We start from the raw sequence: 22,232 nt of genomic DNA on the forward strand, positions 1-22,232 counted from the left end.
TTCAATATGCTGTCTAGGTTGGTCATAACTTTCCTTCCAAGGAGTAAATGTCTTTTAATTTCATGGCTGAAGTCACCATCTGCAGTGATTTTGGAGCCCCCCAAAATAAAGTCTGACAATGTTTCCACTGTTTCCCCACATATTTCCCATGAAGTGATGGGACCAGATGCCATGATCTTCGTTTTCTGAATGTTGAGCTTTAAGCCAACTTTTTCCCTCTCCACTTTCACTTTCATCAAGAGGCTCTTTAGTTCATCTTCACTTTCTGCCATAAGGGTGGTATCATCTGCATATCTGAGGTTATTGATATTTCTCCTGGCAATCTTGATTACAGCTTGTGCTTCTTCCAGCCCAGCATTTCTCATGATGCACTCTGCATATAAATTAAATAAGCAGGGTGAGAATATATAGCCTTGATGTACTCCTTTTCCTATTTGGAACCAGTCTGTTGTTCCATGTCCAGTTCTAACTGTTGCTTCCTGACCTGCATATAGGTTTCTCAAGAGGCAGATCAGGTGGTCTGGTATTCCCATCTCTTTCAGAATTTTCCACAGTTTATTGTGATCCACACAGTCAAAGGCTTTGACATAGTCAATAAAACAGAAATAGATGTTTTTCTGGAACTCTCTTGCTTTTTTCATGATCCAGCGGATGTTGGCAATTTGATCTCTGGTTCCTCTGCCTTTTCTAAAACCAGCTTGAACATCTGGGAGTTCACGGTTCATGTATTGCTTTACTAGCATGTGAGATGAGTGCAATTGTGCGGTAGTTTCAGCATTCTTTGGCATTGCCTTTCTTTGGGATTGGAATGAAAACTGACCTTTTCCAGTCCTGTGGTCACTGCTGGGTTTTCCAAATTTGCTGGCATATCGAGTGCAGCACTTTTTACAGCATCATCTTTCAGGATTTGAAATAGCTCAACTGGAATTCCATCACCTCCACTAGCTTTGTTCATAGTGATGCTTTCTAAGGCCCACTTGACTTCACATTCCAAGATGTCTGAGTCTACTAATTGTTAAGTCACTGCAATTTGGGGTGGTTTATTATGTGGCAAAAGCTGATTCATCATTCTTGTGGTTAAACCCCAACACTGGTCTCCTGTAGCTTGAAGCATACAGTCTAGCTGCAACCTTGCAATATCTGGGTCCAGTTACTCCTCCTGCCTCCATACCTCCCTTCTCACTTTACACTTTAGTAGTGACCCCCAAACGGCTTGCAGTTCTTCAGATTCATCATGCTGGTTTCCATGCCTTTGCGCCTCATTTGCCCGTGCCTGGAATGCTCTTCTCCTCTCCTTTGTCTGCTGGGAAAACTCCTATTCAGCTGTCAAAACCCAGCTCAGGAATTGTGTTTTCTAACAAATCTCACTGTACTCTCCTCTGTGGTAAATCATCTGCACTTCTGCAAGAGGTTTGGACTCAAATTTGCTACCATGTGACATAGTATTATGATATGGTCTTTTTATTTTGTCTTTGCACATTTTTGCCATCTATTAGACTGATTCACTTGAGGACTAGGGTGACCCTCATTCATCATTGTATCTCGGTGCTTAAAGCACTGTCTGGTTCCAACAATGCTTGATGACTAAAGGAGATGTTAGGATCCCTCCTAGCTGGGGGAATTACCCACAATGGGAAGATGGTTATTTCTCGCTTCCTTCCCACCTACCCCCAATCTCACATGGTGGAATTTACCTATATTGTCTCTGCACTGAGGTTCTGACTCCACTGTAGGGGGTGCTCAAGTGCTTGGTGAACAAATGAGTCCTTGGTCCTGTGGAGTCCCTCCCGACTAGGCTATGAGCTATGAGTTCTGTGAGCTGCTGTTAGGTGATGACCAAGATAGACACAGCTTTCCCACCTCCAGGCATCTCAGTTGGGGAGACAGGAAAAAGAATAAATGATTTCATTAAATATGTTCCCGTGGCTGTAGGACTTTTCTTTGCATTTGGAGGTTATTGGTGAGTAGTGTCCAACTTAAAAAATTAGCCATTTGTGAATAGCGCTTGGGATGCTGAAGGGCATCTCGAAGAGAGAGCAGTTAGTTGCTCTCCAGAAGAGTGAGCTCTGAGATACAGCTAGAGGTCAGCGACGGCTGATGCTACTTCAATGGCCAGGGTGCACCATGAACAGAGAAGGGGTGATGGTGTGGGGGGAGGCCGCGAATATGAGCCCCTGTGCTGAATGGCTCTAGGGCACATTCCAAATCGCAAGTGCTGATTTGCAATCGGGCTGTTTCTCACTTGGACAACTTTATATATTGTGCTCCAGGGTGAGCAGTAACGGCGATGTATTTACTTAATGATGTGGGGGAGGCCAACCAATAAATAAAATAATTACAAAGTGTGACAAGCACTTTATAAAGGAGTCTGAGATGAAGTTTCAGGGGAGGCAAAGGCCAGATTATGTGGAGCCTTGAGACTGTGGTGAGGGCTTTGGATTTTAGTACAAGTGCATCAGAGAGAAGGGGAGAGAGAGGATCTGACTCATGTTTAAAGAATATCACTTCTGCTGCCGTGTGGAGTAAATTTTTGTTTAATCAATTGTTTCTGGAGAGCATCCCAACAAATTGGCTTCTAGTTCTTGAAGCCATCACCTCCCCTTGCTGAATTTCACTACCTCATAGAACTTGGGACCCTAATTTTTGAAGGAGACAAACACTCAATTTCTGCTTTGGATTTGCATTAGAAAGAGACCTTAATTACTCTGATCTCTAACACCTCTGAGAAGCTGATTTGAGCTTTTCAGATGCAAAGAGTGTTAATTGGCTGAGGGGCCCAGCTGAGCGGAAACCCTCTGCCACCAAGTGGGTAGGGAGAATGAGGCTGGGAGATGGGGAGGGGGCTTAGAGAGACAGAAGGGGGTGCCTCACATTTGTCAAGCTGCCTTGAGGTCTGCAGAGGGGAATAAGGGGAATCAACACACAGCAGTTTTCTCCTTGTCCTTCAAGATCCAACTCACTCCCACTTACTCCAACAAGTTCCCCGACCCCGTCACTGTTTCCCTTGCCCCCAACTGCTTCCTGGGTGGCCAGTGCCTCCCTGGGATCCTGGTTTCTAATCACAGCACTCCCACTTGTATTGGATGGTCGGTTAATAGGGCAGCTCTTCCATTTAGGGGACAAAGACCCATCTCATGCAGCTCTGCATCCGTGCATGGCTCCCAGTGGGTGCTCAGGAAGTGTGAAATGAATGAATAGAACAAATAATAATAATAATGTTAATAATAACATAATAATAGAAACCATCATTTATACAGGGCTTCCAGTTTCTATGGTGCTTCCCTGATGGCACAGACAGTAAAGAATCCACCCGTAATACAGGAAACCTGGATTCCATCCCTGGGTCAGGAAGATCCCCTGGACAGGGGAATGGCTACCCACTCCAGTATTCTTGCCTGGTGAGTTCCATGGACAGAGGAGCCTGGTTGGCTACAGTCCATCAGGTCGCCAAGAGTTGGACACGACTGAGCAACTATCACTTTCACAGTTTCCAGTTTTTATGCCATTAGTCTCAGAGTTAGAAGACGTTTAATCCTGTTCTCCAGTTTCTGCCAGAGTACATGTCCTGTATGAATCACTATTGATGATTGTAGATTTGTGGGGTCATTTAATATTTACCGTCTCATGAGAACAAGATGCCAGTCTTCTTTATTCACCGCTTGATCCACAGTGCCCAGGCCAGCATCTGCCATATAGAAGCTCAATAAATACTGCTGGATGAGTGAAAGCTTGCATACCTCAAGTGTCAGGGAGCTCACTATCCCTTGACAGTCTTGTGCACCTTTGGCACCTTTCCCTGTTATTGTTCCTTTTATGGAAGCTACGTTTGTTCCCTGGAGCATCTGTCTATCTAGTCCTGGCTCCTGGACTCTCCCAAAGACAGCTTCCCCTTCCTCCCTGAGGCTGGAAGGCTATGACCTATAAATGTCTCTTCTTAACCCCCTCTGCTCTTCCCTGGGTATAGCACAGCCATTTCCTCCCTCATATTACTCAGCATCCAGTCACAGCCTTGTCCTGGTCATCCAGTCTCGACACAGTCCAGATTGTCCTGCTGCCTCTCGCAGTAGTGAGGTGTATGTAAAGATGGGAGTCTCATTTCCTAAATTCTGAGAATTACATTTTTATTACTGCAACCTTTTCAATGTGTTTACCTCTACCCTATTTAAATCAAGAGACAAGGCATCTGATATGGAAGGTGGGTTGACCAAATGAAGTCTTCTTATTCCTTTCTATAGGAATAGAAACCGTTGATGGTAGACATACGGTGTTCCCTAAAAAACTCTTTTGACTTTTTGGTATGTTTGACATTTTTCATAATAAAATGTTGGAAAGAGGAAAAAATTCAACAGAGTAATTAAAATGGAATACTAAAGATATTTTAACTCCAAAGAAGATAAAAGAAAACACAGAAAAAGAAAATAGTACAAATAGAAAGTAAACAATAAAGTGGCTATTCTAAAGGTGGCCATTAAAAAATAACACTATCTGTAGAACTAAATGTTTCATTTAAAGGCACAGGTTTTCAAACTGGTTAAAAGAAAAAGTTAACTAACTGCTGTTTACAAGTATCTGCTTTCTGTGGACATTGCTGTCTACAAGTGAGAGAAAGATTGAAAGTAAAAGGATAAACAAAGATGTACTATACAAAAGCACTAATTACAAGAAGGCTGGAGTAGCTGTATTAAAATCAGACAATACAGATGTCGAAGCAAGAGGTTTTATCAGAGATAAAGGAGGAAACTTCCTAAAGAAAAGTTGGTCAATTCCTCAGGAAGACAAAATAATTTAATTATGAATATGGGCAAAAACAGACTTTCAAAATACATGCAGCAAAAATTGATGGAGAAAAAGATAAATCTACAATCATAGTTTTTACTCTCCTGGTAATTGGTACAGTTACTAGAACAATAATAGGATATAAAAGATCTCAACAACATTATCAAGCACTCTGACGTTCAACAAGGTAGAATCCTTATTTTTGTCAAGTGCCCATGCAACATTCATCAGGATAGACCGTATGCTGGATCAGAAAATATCAACAAGTGTTGATAAATTAAAAAAAAATCAAAAACATGTAGAGTATGTTCTTAGATTACAAATAGTGATGAATAAAAAGGTATAGATTAAGAAGCTCAAGGAACTCCAAGAATAAGAAAATTGAAGAAAATGACATCAAAGCATAGCCTGATATAATTGCTCAAAAGCATTGATAAGGAGAAACTTTAAAGAGCAACAAGAGAAAAAAAGACATGTGCAGAGAGCTAAGATAAGGACAATAGCAGATTTCTTATCAGAAACAGTATAAGCAACAGTGCCTTTGCATTCTGTATGATTAAAAAAAAAATCTGTCAACCCAGAGTTTCATATTCAGCAAAAATATTATTAAAACCATTGGCAAAACAAAGACTTTTAAAGACATATAAATGCTGAGGGAATTAATCATTAGTACACCCACACTAAAAAATATTCCTAAAAGAAGTTGATTAGACAGAAGAAAAATGACACAAGATGGAATTTTGAATCCACAGAGAGTAATGAATAGTGTTCAAAATAGTAACTATATGGTAAGTATATGCAATATATATTTGTATTATTTAAAATTCTCTTAATGATATTTTGCTGTTAATATGAAAATAACTACAATGTAATGTGGGATTTTTAATATATGTAAATGTAAAGTACATAAAACAGTAGCTCAAATGTTGGCAGTAGAGAAACGGGTGTATACTATTATAAAAATCTTTTAAATTATATATTACTTGAAGGGAACTGTGATAAATTAAAGATGTATTCCATAAACCCTAAAGCAACTACTAAAACGATAAAAGACAAACGTTATAGCTGATAAATCAACAGAGGTGACAAATGGAATCATAAAATATTTCATTAATGAAGAAGAGGCAGGAAAGGAAGAAAAAGGGAATAAAGAACAGCTGAGTAAAATAGAAAAATATCTAGATGATAGATTTAAACCTGACCACATCAATAAGCACATTAATATAATAGGTCTAAATGCCTAAACTAAAGGGAAGAGATTACTAAGTTGCATAAAAAAGCAAGCCCCAAGTATATGTTGCCTTTGAGGAAAACATTTTAGGGAATTCCATGGCAACCCACTCCAGTATTCTTGCCTGGAGAATCCCGTGGACAGAGGATCCTGGTGGGCTACAGTCCGTGAGGTAGCAAAGAGTTGGACACGACTGAGCGACTAATGATATGCAGATGACACCACCCTTATGGCAGAAAGTGAGGAAGAACTAAAAAGCCTCTTGTTGAAAGTGAAGGAGAAGAGGGAAAAAGTTGGCTTAAAGCTCAACAACATTCAGAAAACTAAGATCATGGCATCCAGTTCCATCACTTCATGGCAAATAGATGGGGAAACAGTGGAAACATTGGCTGACTATTTTTTTGGGCTCCCAAATCACTGCAGATGGTGACTGCAGCCATGAAATTAAAAGACGCTTACTGCTTGGAAGGAAAGTTATGACCAACCTAGATAGCATATTGAAAAGCAGAGACATTACTTTTCCAACAAAGGTCCATCTAGTCAAGGCTATGGTTTTTCCAGTAGTCATGTATGGATGTGAGAGTTGGACTGTGAAGAAAGCTGAGCGCCGAAGAATAGATGCTTTTGAACTGCGGTGTTGGAGACTCTTGAGAGTCCCTTGGACTGCAAGGAGTTCCACCCTGTCTATCCTAAAGGATATCAGTCCTGAGTGTTCATTGGAAAGACTGATGTTGAAGCTGAAATTCTAATACTTTGGCCACCTGATGCAAAGGGCTGACTCATTTGAAAAAACCCTGATGCTGGGAAAGATTGAGGGCAGGAGGAGAAGGGGGAGACAGAGGATGAGATGGTTGGATGGCATCACCGACTCAACGGAAATGAGTTTGGGTGAACTCCAGGAGTTGGTGATGGACAGGGAGTCCTGGCGTGCTGCAGTTCATGGGGTTGCAAAGAGTCAGACACGACTGAGTGACTGAACGGACTGACTGACTGAGCGACTAACACTTTTACTTTCACTGTAGTTTGCCAACCCTAGTTTAGATTTTTTTCGCAATATTTGTGCTAATTTTCAGCTCAGTCATGGTTGAGGAGCAGCAGTCCCACAGAGCTGCCTTCTAGTCTTTTATTTTGCAGTGAATGAATGAGATCAATGAATGAAGCAGAGAAAGATGGTGTGGCTGGTGGGGTAAGGTTGGGGGTGGGCACAAGGAATGGGCCTGCCCCCATCATAGGGCTGATCACACAGAGCAATTTCAACCCTTAGGGTCACTATGCAATGTTCAGACACGTCTTTAGTTGGAGGAATGCTACTGGACCTGGTGAATGAAGGGCAGAGATGCTGCTCAACATCTCTCAATGTGCAGGATGGCCTCCACTACAAAGAAGTGATCTGGCTCCAAACATCAACAGTGCTGAGGTTGAGACACCATAACTTAAACATAAGCATGACAATTTAGAAAGCCTGTTTAGGGACTTTCCAGTGGCTAAGACTCCATGTTCCCAATGCAGGGATCCCAAGTTCAATCCCTGGTCAGGCAACTAGATCTCACATGACTCAATGCAGGAGACCCAGGTTTGATCCCTTGGTTGGGGAGATCCCCTGGAGAAGGAAATAGCAACCCACTCCAGTTTTATTGCCTGGAGAATCCCATGGACAGAGGAGACTCGTGGGCTATAGTCCCTGGGATTGCAAAGAGCTGGACACGACTGAGCAACTAACACCAGTGGTTAGGACCCTGCACTCTCGCTGTGAGGGCCAAGGTCTGATCCCTGGTCAGGGAACTAGACGGTCCCACAAGCCATGGTGTGGTCCAAAAAAATTTTTTTTTAAAATATAAAGACACAAATAGGTTAAAAGTAGATTGATGGGGGGAAAGTCTATGCTAATGCTAGTCAAAACAAAGCTAGAGAGACTATGCTAATATCAAAGTATATTTCAGAGCAAAAATTATTGCCAGTGATAAAAAGGTCATTTTACGATTATAAGAGAGAATCAATTAAACAAGATAATATAATCCTGAATATTGCTGCTGCTGCTAAGCCGCTTCAGTCGTGTCCAACTCTGTGCGACCCCAGAGACGGCAGCCCACCAGGTTCCCCCGTCCCTGGGATTCTCCAGGCAAGAACACTGGAGTGGGTTGCCATTTCCTTCTCCAGTGTGTGAAAGTGAAAAGTGAAAGTGAAGTCGCTCAGTCGTGTCCAACTCCTATCGACCCCATGGACTGCAGCCTACCAGGCTCCTTCATCCATGGGATTTTCCAGGCAAGAGTACTGGAGTGGGTTGCCATTGCCTTCTCCAAATCCTGAATGTTAGGTGTGTAATAATAAAGCCTGAAAATACATAAAAAAGTAATAAAAGGAGAAATATAAAAATAAAAAATTATTGGAGATTTAAATAAGCAATCTCAAAAACTGATAGAATGGGTAGACAGAAAATCAGTGGGAATATAGACAAACTTGAGCAACACTATTAAGCAACTTAATCCAAATGACATTGATTGACTCCTCCTAGTAACAGCAATAGAAAAGGGAGAGCAAATGAAACCCAAATAAACTAGACAAAGCAAAAAGTGACAGTGGCTCAGTTGTGTCCAACTCTTTGCAACCCTCTGGACTATACAGTCCTTGGAATTCTCCAGGCCAGGATACAAAACGTAGAAAAGCAGCAGAGAATCAATGAAACGAAAAGCTGTTTCTTTGAGAATATCAGTAAGAATGATAAGCCTCTAGTTAGACTGGCCAGGGAAAATAGAGCAAAGATACATATTTCTAACATCATGAATAATAGGTGGTATCACTATAGATTCTCCAGATAATAAAAGGATAAGAGTACATTTTGAACAACTTTATGCTGATACATCCAACTTAGATGAACTGGACAAATTCCCTGTAGGACGCAAATTTGCCAAAGCTTACTCAAGGAGAAATAGTTAACCTGAAAAACCATCTGTCTATTGAAGAAATTGAATGTACAAGTTATAAAAACTTTCTCATGCTGGTGAATTCTACAAAACATTCATGAAAGACAAAATAACAATTTAACACAAATTCTTCCAAAAAGTTTTAAGAGTAGGGAAAAAAGGGGACGAAAAATTTTCCAATTCATTCCATGAAACCAGCTTTACTCTGATGCCAAAAACTGACAAAGGCATTATAAAAAAAGAGAACAACAGTTCAATAATTCCCTATGAACACGGATTGAATCCAACAATAGATTAAAAGGATAATCTATTAAGAGCAAGTAAGCTTTCCCCCAGAAATGCATGGTTGGTTTAATTTTTAGAAGTTAATCAATGTGATTCACCATGTTAACAAACTGAAAAAAAAAAAACATGATTATCTCATAAATACTGAAAATGCATTTGACTAAGTCTAACATCCATTCTTGATCCAAAAAAAAAAAAAAACCTGTCAGCAAACAAGTAATGAAAGGACTTGCTTACCCTGATTAAGGACAGACATTTATAAAATCTCAATAGATTTTTAACACTGTGCTTAATCGTGAAAGACAATGCTTCCTCACTAAGATCAGGAATAAGGCAGAAATATCCTTTCTTGCCACTTCTGTTAAACATTGTACTGGAGTTTTAGCCAGTGCAATCAGGCAAAGAAAAGAAATGAAACATCCAGATTGGGAATGTAAAACTGTTCACACAGAATATAATCATCTCTACAGAAAATCTACTGGAATCTACAAAAAAGCTACTAATAGTAATAAATAAGGTCAGCAAAGTTGCAGGATACTGGATCAACTTATAAAATTAAAAGATGCTCACTCCTTGGAAGAAAAACTATGACAAACATAGACAGCGTATTAAAAGCAGAAACATCACAAAAGTCTATATAGTCAAAGCTATATAGTAGCTTTTTCCAGTAGTCCTGTTCAAATGTGAGAGTTGGACCATAAAAAAGGCTGAGCACCAAAAAATTCAGGCTTTTAAACTATGGTGCTAGAGAAGTCTCTTGAGAGTCCCTTGGACAGCAAGGAGATCAAACCAGTCAATCCTAAAGAAAATCAATCCTGAATGTTCACTGGAAGGATGGATGCTGAAGCTGAAGTTCCAATACTTTGGCCACCTGAAGAGCTGACTTATTGGAAAAGACCCTGATGCTGGGAAAAATTCAGGGTAGGAAGAGAAGGAGGCAATGGAGGATGAGATGGTTGGATGGCATCACCGACTCAATGGACCCGAGTCTGAGCAAACTGAGGGAGATAGTGAAGAGCGAGGAAGCTTGGATTGCTGCAGTCCATGGAGTGGCAAAGAGTTGGACATAGCTTAGCAGCTGAACAGCAACAATGTGTTTTATAATACACATGAGCAACAAACAGTTGGAAAAAGAAAATTTAAAACTTACTACTTAACCGTAGTATCAAAAGATATAAAATACTTAGGAATGAGTCTGAGGAAAGTTGCAAAAGACCTGTACCCTGGAAATTATAAAATATTGCTGAGAGAAATTAAAGAAAACCTAAAAAAGAAAAGTTGAAAGAACCAGTTTTGTTCAGAAATCAGTTCTCTCCAAATTGTGGTCTATAAATGCAACATACCCCCAATCAAATTCCCAACAGGACTTTTTGGCAGAAATTGATATGTTGATTCTAATATTCATACTAAAATGTAGAGAGTCCATAATAGCTAAAATAATTTTTGAAAAAGAAGGGCAAAACTGGAGGGCTCACTCTACATGAAAGCAAGACTTCTATAGTACTAAAAATCATGATTTTGACATCAAAGTAAATAGATAAATGAGACAGAATAAAGAATCAGAATAGAGTCCAGAAATAAAAGTATACTGACAACTGATTTTTGACCAAGGTACAAAGAAAATGCTGTGGAGAAATGGTAAATTTAACAAAGGCTAGAAAAACTGGATATCCATTTTTTTTAAAAACAAGGCCAAAACCCCAAAGATGGATTTATATTTTATACTATACAAAAATTAATTTGGTGGATCATAGAACTAAGTGTAAAATCTAAAACTATAATTTTTAGAAGGAGGCATAAGACAAAATCTTTATGACCTTGGATTAGGCAAATATTTCTTAAATATGTCACCAAAAGCACAATTCACAGAAGCAAATTTGATAAATAGGACTTGATCAAGTTATTGTTATGAGAACAAAAAGGTCAACAGACTAGAAAAAATATTTGTAATTCATATCTAACAAAGGACCTATATCCAGAATGTAGAACCCTCAAAACTCAGTAATATGAAAATTAGGAATCCAGTTTAAAAATGGACAAAAGAGTTGAACAAATGCTCAATCAAAGAAGATACAGGGGTGGCAAATAAAAACATAAAAAGGTGCTCATCATCAGTGCTTATCAAGGAGATGCAAATTAAAAACTACAATGAGATACTGCTCATTGGTGTTGAATATAATACCCTCTGGCTTGCATATAAAACGGTACTACTATTTTGGAAAATAATTTGGCATTTCTTCTCATTTTTTAAAAACGATTTATTTTTGGCTGTTCTGGGTTTTCATTGCTGCTCAGGCTTTTGTTTTACTTGTGGCGAGCGGGTGCTACTCTCTAATTGCTGTGTGGGGCTTCTCTCTGGAGTGACTTCTCTTGTGGAGCACGGCCTCTAGGGCATGTCAGTTTCAGTAGCTGTGGCCCCCAGGCTCGAGAGCACAGGCCCAATAGTTGTGTTTACCGGCTTAGCTGCTCTGAAGCTCGTGGGATCTTCCCAGATCAGGAATCCAACCCATGTCTCCTGCATTGGCAGGTAGATTCTTTCCTACTCAGTTATCAGGGAAGCCCAATTTGGCATTTCTTAAAAAGTTAAACTTATACTACATATGATTCAGCCATCCTACTCCTAGGTAGTTACCCAGTACAAATGAAAGCATACGCCTATTAAGACTTGAACGCAAATATTCACAGCAATGTTATTTATCCATCAACTGGTAAATGGTTAAATAAAATGTGGAACACTATTGGAACACTATTCTAAAATAAAAAGGAATGAATTATTTCTACAAACACATGTATCTATCTCAAAATGAATCTTAGAATAATTATGCTGAGTGAAAGAAGCTAAACAAAAAAAGTATATTTATTATATGCCATTTATAAAATCTTAAAGAAATGCAATGACAGCAAATCAGTGAGGATGGGGTTGGGAAGGAGGGATTTTGAAGAATATGAGGAAACCTTTGTGAACAATGAATGTACTCTCTCTTTTGACTGTGGCAGTTTCATGTGTGTTGTGTATCTTAGACCTTATCAAATTTATACTTAAAATATGTACAGTTTATTGTATGCCAATTATATTTAATAAAACTGTTTAAGTACATTTGAGCCTTAGTAAGATATGCATACACTCACACACACAAAACCCCTGAGTCCTGCCCTAGGTCTACTGACGACGTGGGCAGGAGGCCTATGATCAGTTTTGCAGTTCTGTGCACACGACTGAGGCCCCATCAGGCTGAAAGTAATTCCTGTGGCCTGCGAGGTTCCCCTCTGCTTCTCACTGCCTCCTGTGAGAGCCTCACCTCTCCTACTCCCCGTCTCATTCTCTGACCCTCCAGCCAACCCAGCTATCTGAAGTTCCCTAATGGGTACATGCATTTATGACCTTGAGCTCTTGCAGACACTTTCCTACCTGGAATACCCTTGTGCTCTTCTTCAGTAGACTAATTCCTACTTGTGTTTCAAAACCCTACTCAGGAGGCACCTCCTCTGGGAAGCCTTCCTAGCCACCGCACTGTCTGTCTGAGGGTCCCCCACATATGCATTTTCCCCTGGGGACCTCTCTGAACTTTCTTTTCTTGATCTATAAGACAAGCTTAAGAATAATACTTATCCTGAAGAGTTGTTTCTAACTCGATGAGCTAACAGAAAAACTATTTCGTATACCTCTTGGTGTATATTCAGTTCAGTTCAGTTCATTTCGGTCGCTCAGTCGTGTCTGACTCTTTGCCACCTCATGAATCACAGCACGCCAGGCCTCCCTGTCCATCACTATCTCATGGAGTTCACTCAAACTCACATCCATCGAGTCAGTGATGCCATCCAGCCATCTCATCCTCGGTCGTCCCCTTCTCCTCCTGCCCCCAATCCCTCCCAGCATCAGAGTCTTTTCCAATGAGTCAACTCTTCGCATGAGGTGGCCAAAGTACTGGAGTTTCAGCTCAGACTTCAACAAATAGTGGGCGCTGTGGTCATGACCATTACTGTTATTTCTCATCCAGAGTCCTTGGAGCCTGTGCTGCTTCCTTCCCAGCAGCTTGGTGACTGCTGCTTGACCTTCTACCTCTGGATGGTGACTTCCCTGAGTATGTTACAGATGTTCACTTAGTTCAGCCCACAAGGATTTGTTGAGCACCCTGTGGGTGTCAGATCCTATCACAGGTGCTGGGGACAAAGATTAGGAGGAAGAGAATGGACAGCAGAAGTGAAGGCCAAAGGGAAGTGCCAGAGAAGAGTGTGAGGGGCACAGACTTCTGAATCATCTGCTCTGTTACATGTAGCTGTGTGATCTCGGGCAAGTTTGCTAACCGCTCTGTTCTTATTTCCTCAGCTGTAAAACGGGGATGAAAGATTACCTATCTTACTAGGTTGATGTATCATTTTACTGTAACACCACATATGTAGTTTTGCTCAAATGAGCTGATATCTACAAAACTCTCAAAACAAAGGCACTGGAATTGGCCGTTAGCAGGGCATCGGAGGTGCGGAGAGAGTTGCTTTAGAGAAGATAGTAGCCCAAGTGCGGAAGTGGAAGAGTGAGTGACCTGAAAGGGTGACAGGGAAGTGGGGAGAGCTCCTGAGAGCTACTTGATAGGAACGGGAGGAGAAGAGGGAGTGGTAGAGGGTGTGCAAGGGTACTGAGAGGAGTGTTATCAAGTTGAGGAGAAGGTTCCAGCAGGAGGGAAGTGACTGCAGATCCAAGGAGGACAGAAGGACAGAGCAAGGAGGAGGGACTGCGTGCATGTACCGTGGGAGGTAAGGAGTGGTCGCTGGTGCTCCTGCCCTGCATGGTCTCATCCCAGTGGAGGAAACTTGGCGGTGGAGGGGAGGCGGGTGGTGGAGGGAGGGTGTTGGGGTGGGCGGGAGAAGTGTGAAACAGCTCTCGAGAGTGTGGGGGAGGGTTACACAAGACTGACAGGCAGTGCTAAGCAGAGACCAGAATTTGGATGACTGCCAGTCTACGGGGACTGGGGAAGGGAGGCTGATTCACCTGCAGCTGCAGCCACTGGGTGGAGGACAGAGAAGGTGGAGGGAAGCGTTGCTTTAGGACTGGGCTAGAACACTGGTCAGAGGGCCAGCTTGTCTCTGCTTACTTGGGACTGTCCTGGTTTTAAAACTGAAAGCCCTACATTCCAGAAACTCCCCCAGGGTGGTTGGTCACCCAACCAGGCAGGCAGAGTGGTGACAGCACGGGTATCCAGGGGCTATGAAGTTGCTGGTTTCCGGGATTAGTGCCTGGTTGGAGGGACGTCCCTGCAAGGGATGGAAACATAACCTGGACACTCAGAATATGATGTTGGGGGTTGGGAGGGAGGTTAAGGGCCTAGAGGTGTTACTCACCTGTCTTCCCAGGGCCTGAATAGTGCCTGGTTCACTGCTGAGACTCGAAATACTTCTCCAGAGACTGCAAAAGCAGACATTCACATGCTACTTTTAATTTTTGCTGTTGCCACACAACTTCTGCATTAACTTAATATTTTTCAAAATCAGCTCCCTAGCAAACATGTCTTAAAAGGAAACAATTTCTACCCTACATGGATTAAAAACAAACCACACACACTGCCACGGAACAAGTGTTGGATTCTATCTGGATCTGCTGCCTGACAGAGGATCTGGGTCTGAGAATGCTCCTTCTCAGATAACCTGGGAGGGGTACCAGCATTAGGGAGGCATTTAAGATGTGTTGTGCCAGACAGATAGTTCTGCTCAGGGGGATGGAAGACTCCAGAGGGACTCAGCACTCCTGGGGCACTCAAGTCTGTGTCCCTTTCCTACCTAGAATCATCTTGCCTACCTCATTTTGAGGAATGCTGGGTGAAGCAGTGAGACTGTTGACCCTCTAGATAGTCCTGAGAGTCAACAACAGCTGTGCATTTAAATACCGAGATGTCACTTTGGTGACATTTCCCACGTATAGATTCGGAGAACGTCGCGGCTGAAAAGGTCCAAGAGGACTGAGCTGATCTGGCGCCCCTGTCTCATCCCCACCTGCATTTTTTCCCCTCAGGGGTAGAAACTGAAGCCCCAAGAGAACAAAGACTTAACCAGGGCCGTGCAATTGGAACGAGGACTCACCCCCGCCCTCCCAACTCAGCCATCACCCCAAGTTGGATGCTTTTCCCAATCCTTCCCCATTTTGCCTTCAGAGACAATTTTGTTTCTTAATTTCTGACTTCTTGTCAGCTGTGATTAATGAGGAAGCCTCCCACATACACGATTTTCAGCTGTACCCAGTTTACGACAAAGATTAGACCATTTAAGTCAGAATAATGCTATTTAGCAAAACTGGATTTACAGCTGGCAGAAATTAAGAAGATTAATTTAAAGGTAAAAAAAAGGGAGGGTGGCAATCATAGATCAACACCTGAAAAATCTCACTGCCTGTACACATCCCTAATTGAGAAGTATGTGGAAGATTCCATCCGTGAAATTCAATTATCATGCAAGCCAGAGGAAGCAGCTTCCCTGGGGAAGAAACGAGGCAGCCCAAATCAAAACCACTCCACCTGTCTGTTTTCATGTCAAAAAAGTGAGAAAACCCTGCCTTGGTGAAGGTGAAATACTGACGGTATGCATCAACATTAATCAAAATTTCCAGGGTCCCTTTCTGTAATGGGATTACCTCCCTAGCTCTTCCTTCAGAGGTCAGCCCAGAAAAACCTCCAAGGCTCCATGAAGTCTCTGGATACCATACCAAGGACAGAAAGGGTGCCACGGGCACCCCTTTCCTGTCATCCCCCTTCCCCCCAGCTTCCAGGCAAGACTGGATGGGGGCCGCAGACAAAAGGCGCTCTGAAGCCCCCACACCTCTTCCACTGATTACGGGCTTCTTAACACAAGCAATCAGCAGAGAAAACTGGAGACAACTATAATGATTACAAATAAGCCAATGGTAATTGACCCGCCTTTTAACTGCAGGGAGAGGGGGTGGGGTGGCAGATTCGACAGCACTTGCTTTGTCTCTCCAATGGCTAAGATGCACCCGGGAGCACACTGCAACCCTGATCTGCAAAAGGGCTGGGCCGAATTCCTTTTCTGTTAACTGTTTTGAGTGGTCGGGGTACTGTGCTTAGAGTTTTGCGGTTTGAAAAGTGCTTTCACATTCATCAACTCAGGAAACCCTGGGGTACTGTCTCCCATTATACAGATGAGACCAAGGTTAAGTGACTAACTTCAGCTGCTTTAAAGATCATGATTGGAGTCCAGTCTCACATATGTTTGGTGCTACGCTGGTTAATACAGAGGAAGGCGCAGTCTCTTTAGAAGCTCATGATTTGGAGGGAAGGACTAGACACAGACTGGGGAGATCATCACTGAAGGTCAAATGTGATATGATGATCAGAGCCAGTGCTCAGGGAGAGGTCAAGGATGGAAGAGACTGCATAATGAAGAGAACATCCCCAGGGACAGGGGTCAAGTCTGTCTTTATTACCGCTGTAGCTCCAGTGTCTGGTCATAAATATACTCACAAAGTAGGTTTCAAAATTATGTTTTGAATGAATGAATGAATGATGGTGATGCCTCTTGAGAGGGATATAAAGAATTTGAGGGATTTGGAGGTGAGCAAGTGTGATGTGAAGTTATTGATCAGGGGAATGAAACATACAAATTGTAGGATATAAAAATTACGATAATATTGGGTTTGATGAATCTGTGCTGCATACAGACAAACTAGCTGATAACAATGTGGTTTTGCTAATCTATTGAAATCAACAAATCTTTGCAGCATTGTCTCATGGAGGGTGACAGGCAGGTCTCTGGTTCGTGTGTATCCTCTTTCAAAGTCACTAAGAGCATTTCTTCAAGGATCATCTGTGCCTCTTCCAGTGACTTAGAGCTTCCAAGTTAGTAGTTCTCTCTAGGGATGATTTTGAATTCCAGTGGCTGGTCCCAGACTAGAGCAGGACTTAGGGGAGAGGAGAAAATTCAACGGGAAGGGGAAAGGTCTGTGTTTAATTGGAGACTCGTGTTATTTTCAGTGTAATGAAAATCCATGAAGACTGCTCTTTCTGTTGACTCTCTTTCAAGTCCTCAGAACACTTATAAAGGGAATGTCTAGTGTCAGGGCAGACCCTGGTGCCACCCAGGATAAGCTCATTGACCTGGAGGGGATGGCGAACGTAGTCTCCAACCTGAACAACGATCTTCACATTTGTCTGAGATAAGGGGCCCCAGGGGCTCTGGGTCAATGTGAGAGTCAGCAACTTTCTAGAAGCGTGAGGCAGTGAAGCAATGTGCTTGCTCCTGACTTTCAGGTTCTCATTTCTGCCTCTAAACTATAAATAATAATGGGTTTGTCAAGCTCTGATCAGGAGGGTTTTGTGGGAGAAATCTGATGTTTCTTCCCCATTGCAATTCCCCTTCATTTCCAGCCTCTGACCTCCATGGAATATACTGTCTCCTTTGCCTTCAGCATTCTTGCCCACTCCTGTCCTGCTCTGGCATCATCTCCGCGGCAGGGTCTGGGTCCTTCCATGACTGCTTCGAGCAGGTAACTTCAGCTTCAGCTCTTATGAGACTCTGACAACACCATTTCTCCTCTCCACCCCTCCAGGCCCTGGGGTGGAATGATTCCTACTGTCATGAGTCTCTGGGTCCTTCACCATCCTGCTCACATCTCTGCACATGGTCTCTTTGCCAGAGTCTCTTCAGGGAAGGGATTTAGGGATCTTGCTGCCAAGATCCTGACTGAGAGGAGATTTCAGGCTGGAGGTCAGAATTCCTGCCTTGTTCACCTCTGGACTCCTCTGGTCTGATTGCAGAGCCTGGTCTTAGCACCCTCAGGAAATAGATGCAGAAGTCTTTATTCTTCAGGAACCTATACGGTTTGAGAGAATCCCTGTCCCCCACCTTCTCCCTCGTCTCTCAGACTGTGAGGATGGCCCTTCTTCTGGGCTGCTTTGTAACAGGGAGCCTGGGCACGTCAGGATGGGAAATGCTCACACCTCCAGGGCCCTCGGCTTAAGGTCTTGGCTGCTGGTCTGAGTGTGCGGTGCCTCTATGTTTCACCCCCTGAAGCCCTGCCGTAGGGACTCCAGAAACGACAGGTACATCACGTGGCTCACGTGGGGCAGGTGAGGAAAACTCCAGGGTCAGTGAGAAGAAATTTCTCACCCTACCTTTAAGAATAGATGGGGACAGTGGAAACAGTGGCTGACTTTATTCTGGGGGCTCCAAAGTCACTGCAGATGGTGACTGCAGCCATGAAATTAAAAGATGCTTACTCCTTGGAAAAAGTTATGACCAACCTAGATAGCATATTGAAAAGCAGAGACATTCCTTTGCCGAATAAGGTCCGTCTAGTCAAGGCTATGGTTTTTCCAGTGGTCATGCATGGATGTGAGAGTTGGACTGTGAAGAAGGCTGAGTGCTGAAGAATTGATGCTTTTGAATTGTGGTGTTGGAGAAGACTCTTGAGAATCCCTTGGACTGCAAGGAGATCCAACCAGTCCATTCTGAAGGGGATCAGCCCTGGGATTTCTTTGGAAGGAATGATGCTAGAGCTGAAACTCCAGTACTTTGGCCACCTCATGTGAAGAGTTGACTCATTGGAAAAGACTCTGATGCTGGGAGGGATTGGGGGCAGGAGGAGAAGGGGACGACAGAGGATGAGATAGCTGGATGGCATCACTGACTCGATGGATGTGAGTTTGAGTGAATTCCTAGAGTTGGTGATGGACAGGGAGGCCTGGCGTGCTGCGATTCATGGGGTCGCAAAGAGTAGGACACAACTGAGCGACTGAACTGAACTGAACCTTTAAGAATATCACGTCCAAGAGGAACCTGGTTTCCAAGAGAAGAAACAGCTGACTTTTAGGATTGGCTAGACTTGAGTTTGAATCCTGGATTCTCCTCTTTTACACACTGGATGGCTGTGGGCAAATCACTTCGTTGCTGAGTCCCTTTCCTCATATGTAAAATGAGAGTGAGAATAGCCGCCAGGGTCCAAGGTTCCCATGAGGATTGCACATGGTATAGATGGGAAGGGCTGGGGTGTGGGTTGGTCCTATGACCCATTGTGCTCATCCTCAGATCCTGTCCACTTGACTCCAGTGCTCCTGGAGAAAGCAGTTTCCCTATCTCCACCTTTCACTCTCTCTCCTACCAAATGAACTTCATAATTCTGTGCTGCCAATACAGCCTTTTACGTTATGATCAATTCAAACCCCCAACCCCTAATTCTGAGGGGGATCCAATGGTCCCTGAGATTTCTCTAAGTTCTGAGGGGACTTCTTTAACCGTGGTCACCTTTAGCTCTGAGTTAATCTGATTTCTGGATCATCCTTTTCTCTCCCTATGTTGTTTCTTTCCTGCACTGTTATTGAGATGTAACCCTTTCCACAAGTGTTGCAAAATCAGACTTCCCCAGAAAAGAAAAAAAAGCTTGCACTTTGCTAGTGCAGGCTCTGGGCTTCAACTCCTCAGTCTGTGTCCTTTCCTCTCCCCTTCTTCCTGATTGTCCTGGGGAGCTCCAAATTCTCACTGTTGTGCTGAGCTCCACAATCTGGGGTAGCCCCTGCTCCCCAGTTCTGCTGCAGCCGCCTGTCCTGCCTGAATCTCTCCAGTTTACGCAGGAGAACAGAAGGGTATTTTATCATATGCTCCCCTCCCCTTTGAGTAGCCACCCATGTACACAGTACTGTTTTCCATCTGTGACTTAAGCAGGGTGGGGTGCTGCGAGATCTAAAACCTCTGCCACCAGAAAGACCCCCTGTTGTCTCTTTCTTCTACCTGTGCACCTCCTCAGGGTGCAGGGACAGAGATGGAGGGGAGCTGCCCTTCGCAAACCCCCAGTCCTAGACTGGAGCCACTGTCATTCATGTGCTGGGGACCTTGGGATGTTCTAGGCATGAAACACTCTTTTGAAAGCCTGCCTGGAGAACCGTTAGCATAGGCAAGCCAGGGCTGAAGGTAGACTTCTGTAAGAACATGCGGTGAGACTGGGGCAGAGGGGAAAGCCCTGGGAGCCAGTCCACAGGCACCACCCATCATGTGTACATGCACACGTACATCATGTGTACACGATGGGTGAACGTACACATTCACTGCGTGGAGTCAGGTGCCCTTTGAGCGCATGACCTGGTGACCGTCTCTGGGCCTCAGTGTCCTCACTGTCAGGTGACACTGTGGGGCTAGGCCAACTGGAGCCCCAGCCCAGCACCCTGAGCCTGGCGAGCTGGCCGGAGTACTGACGTCCTGGCACAGGAGCCCGTGCACACATGCTTTCACGTGGAGCCTGTGTTTTCTCTTGATCGTGCTTTCTCTCACCTTGTCCTTGTGTCACTGGATAGGATCCCATCTGTCACACTGAGCCATCTGCTTCCTCTCCTGCCATCTCTCCTGCCCAACTCTAAGTAAATTAAAAAACAAAGAGGCAGGAAGCCGCTGACAGGCGCATTTATCCTCATTTCTATGCCTGGCAATGGGAGCCGAAGGGCCGGCTTTATGGGTCTGAATTAAAGATTAGTTCAGGCTGGTGAGAAGGGAACAGTCCCACGGCTGTGACATCCTGACCTGGGACACCACCACAGGTGGCATGAACGTGGGCTGGGGCTGAGGAGGAAGAGATTGAGGTCAGATGAGGGCAGTGGCAGGACACGAGCTTCGGAGCCGGGCAAAACTGGTTTGGTGCTCAACACTGGAGTTTGGAGAGCTCCCGTTCCAGCTCTGCTTTATAAGTTACTGACCTCACAGGGAGACTAAGCGAGCATCACATGGATTGATAGCAGGCATACACCAGTGTTCCAAAGAGAGCAGGTATTTTTGGAGACTCAGGGTAGGCAAGAGTGAGGATGGGGTAGGCAGGGAGCCCCTTGTCTAGAAAAGGCATTAGGGAGGAGTTGGTGATCTGAGGCTCCTTTATGGGCCTCAGTCTCCACATCTATAAAATGGGACTAGGACTGCTGGGCCAAACCCTGGGGAAAGTTTATAAGGAGCAAGAGAAATGGGAGAAACCTGGAGGATGTGTAGGTCAGAGGAGCAGGAGACCCAGCCTGGGGACTGCTGCTGTGGCTTCTGATGGGATGGCTCTGTGGCAAATTGTGTAACTGTTTCCCTTGTTTACTGCCCTCCTTGTGAGATCACTATTGCCCCACCTCACTGACATCTGATTTGGCCATGTGACTTGCTTTGGCCACTGAAACTGAGGGGAAATGCCATATGCCAGTTCTAACAGCAGCTTTAAGAGCTGTCAGATACTTCTGTTATTGTTCTTTCCCTTCTTCCATGGGACTAAAGTAAGGTGTTCTCGACTAGTCTGGGTCTTAAAATGAAGATGGAATGGAAAAGAGCCAGAGCTGACCCACAGTGGATACGTATGTGAGTCGGAAATAAATATTTGTGGTGAGTCAATGACATTTCAGAGCTGTTGGCAAAAGTTGACTGATTTAGCCCCTTTCAAATGCAAGTTGGTCCCAAACCCCATCTTGGAAAAGGGATGCCGCCTGCTCCTGCCTGGGTTCCTGCAGTCTCTAGTTTTCACTATCTATGACTCTCTCTGGGTCTCAGTAATTTTGCCTGAGAAATGATTGGTTGTGAACAGTTGGGAGTCAACCAAGGAGGGGGAGAATGGAGGGCAACACAACTGTGTCATCCCAGCTAGAGACTGTTTCTTCTGCTTGCCGGTAGGAGTCCTGATACTTATATCCCCTCCAGAGAAGGCAGAGTAGCATCTAGTCCCAGACCAAGCAAGCTGCCAGGGGAACACTTTCCAGGCATGCATGGCTCTATCTTGAGGAACAGTCTGGGGATAATTTTACTTACACTTCCAGGAATTTTTTAGTGCCCCTTATAAATTACCGCCCAGAGAGCTGGTTTATTCCTTATTCTGGTTCAGAGCATGGCTGGCCCCATTCTCAGGAGGAAGGCATGTTGGGGTGGAACATAGATGTGGTTTGAAGTGGATCCAGTCACACAAAAAAGCCAGCTCCCATTCTGGGCATTGGATTGGAGTGGGGGGCATCTGTCACAGCTCTACAGGTGTCAGTCCCAGAGGCCCCCTTGAGATGATATCCTTGCTTTTG

Source organism: Capricornis sumatraensis, chromosome 6 (assembly GCF_032405125.1).
Source record: "Capricornis sumatraensis isolate serow.1 chromosome 6, serow.2, whole genome shotgun sequence".
Classification (NCBI taxonomy): Eukaryota; Metazoa; Chordata; class Mammalia; order Artiodactyla; family Bovidae; genus Capricornis; species Capricornis sumatraensis.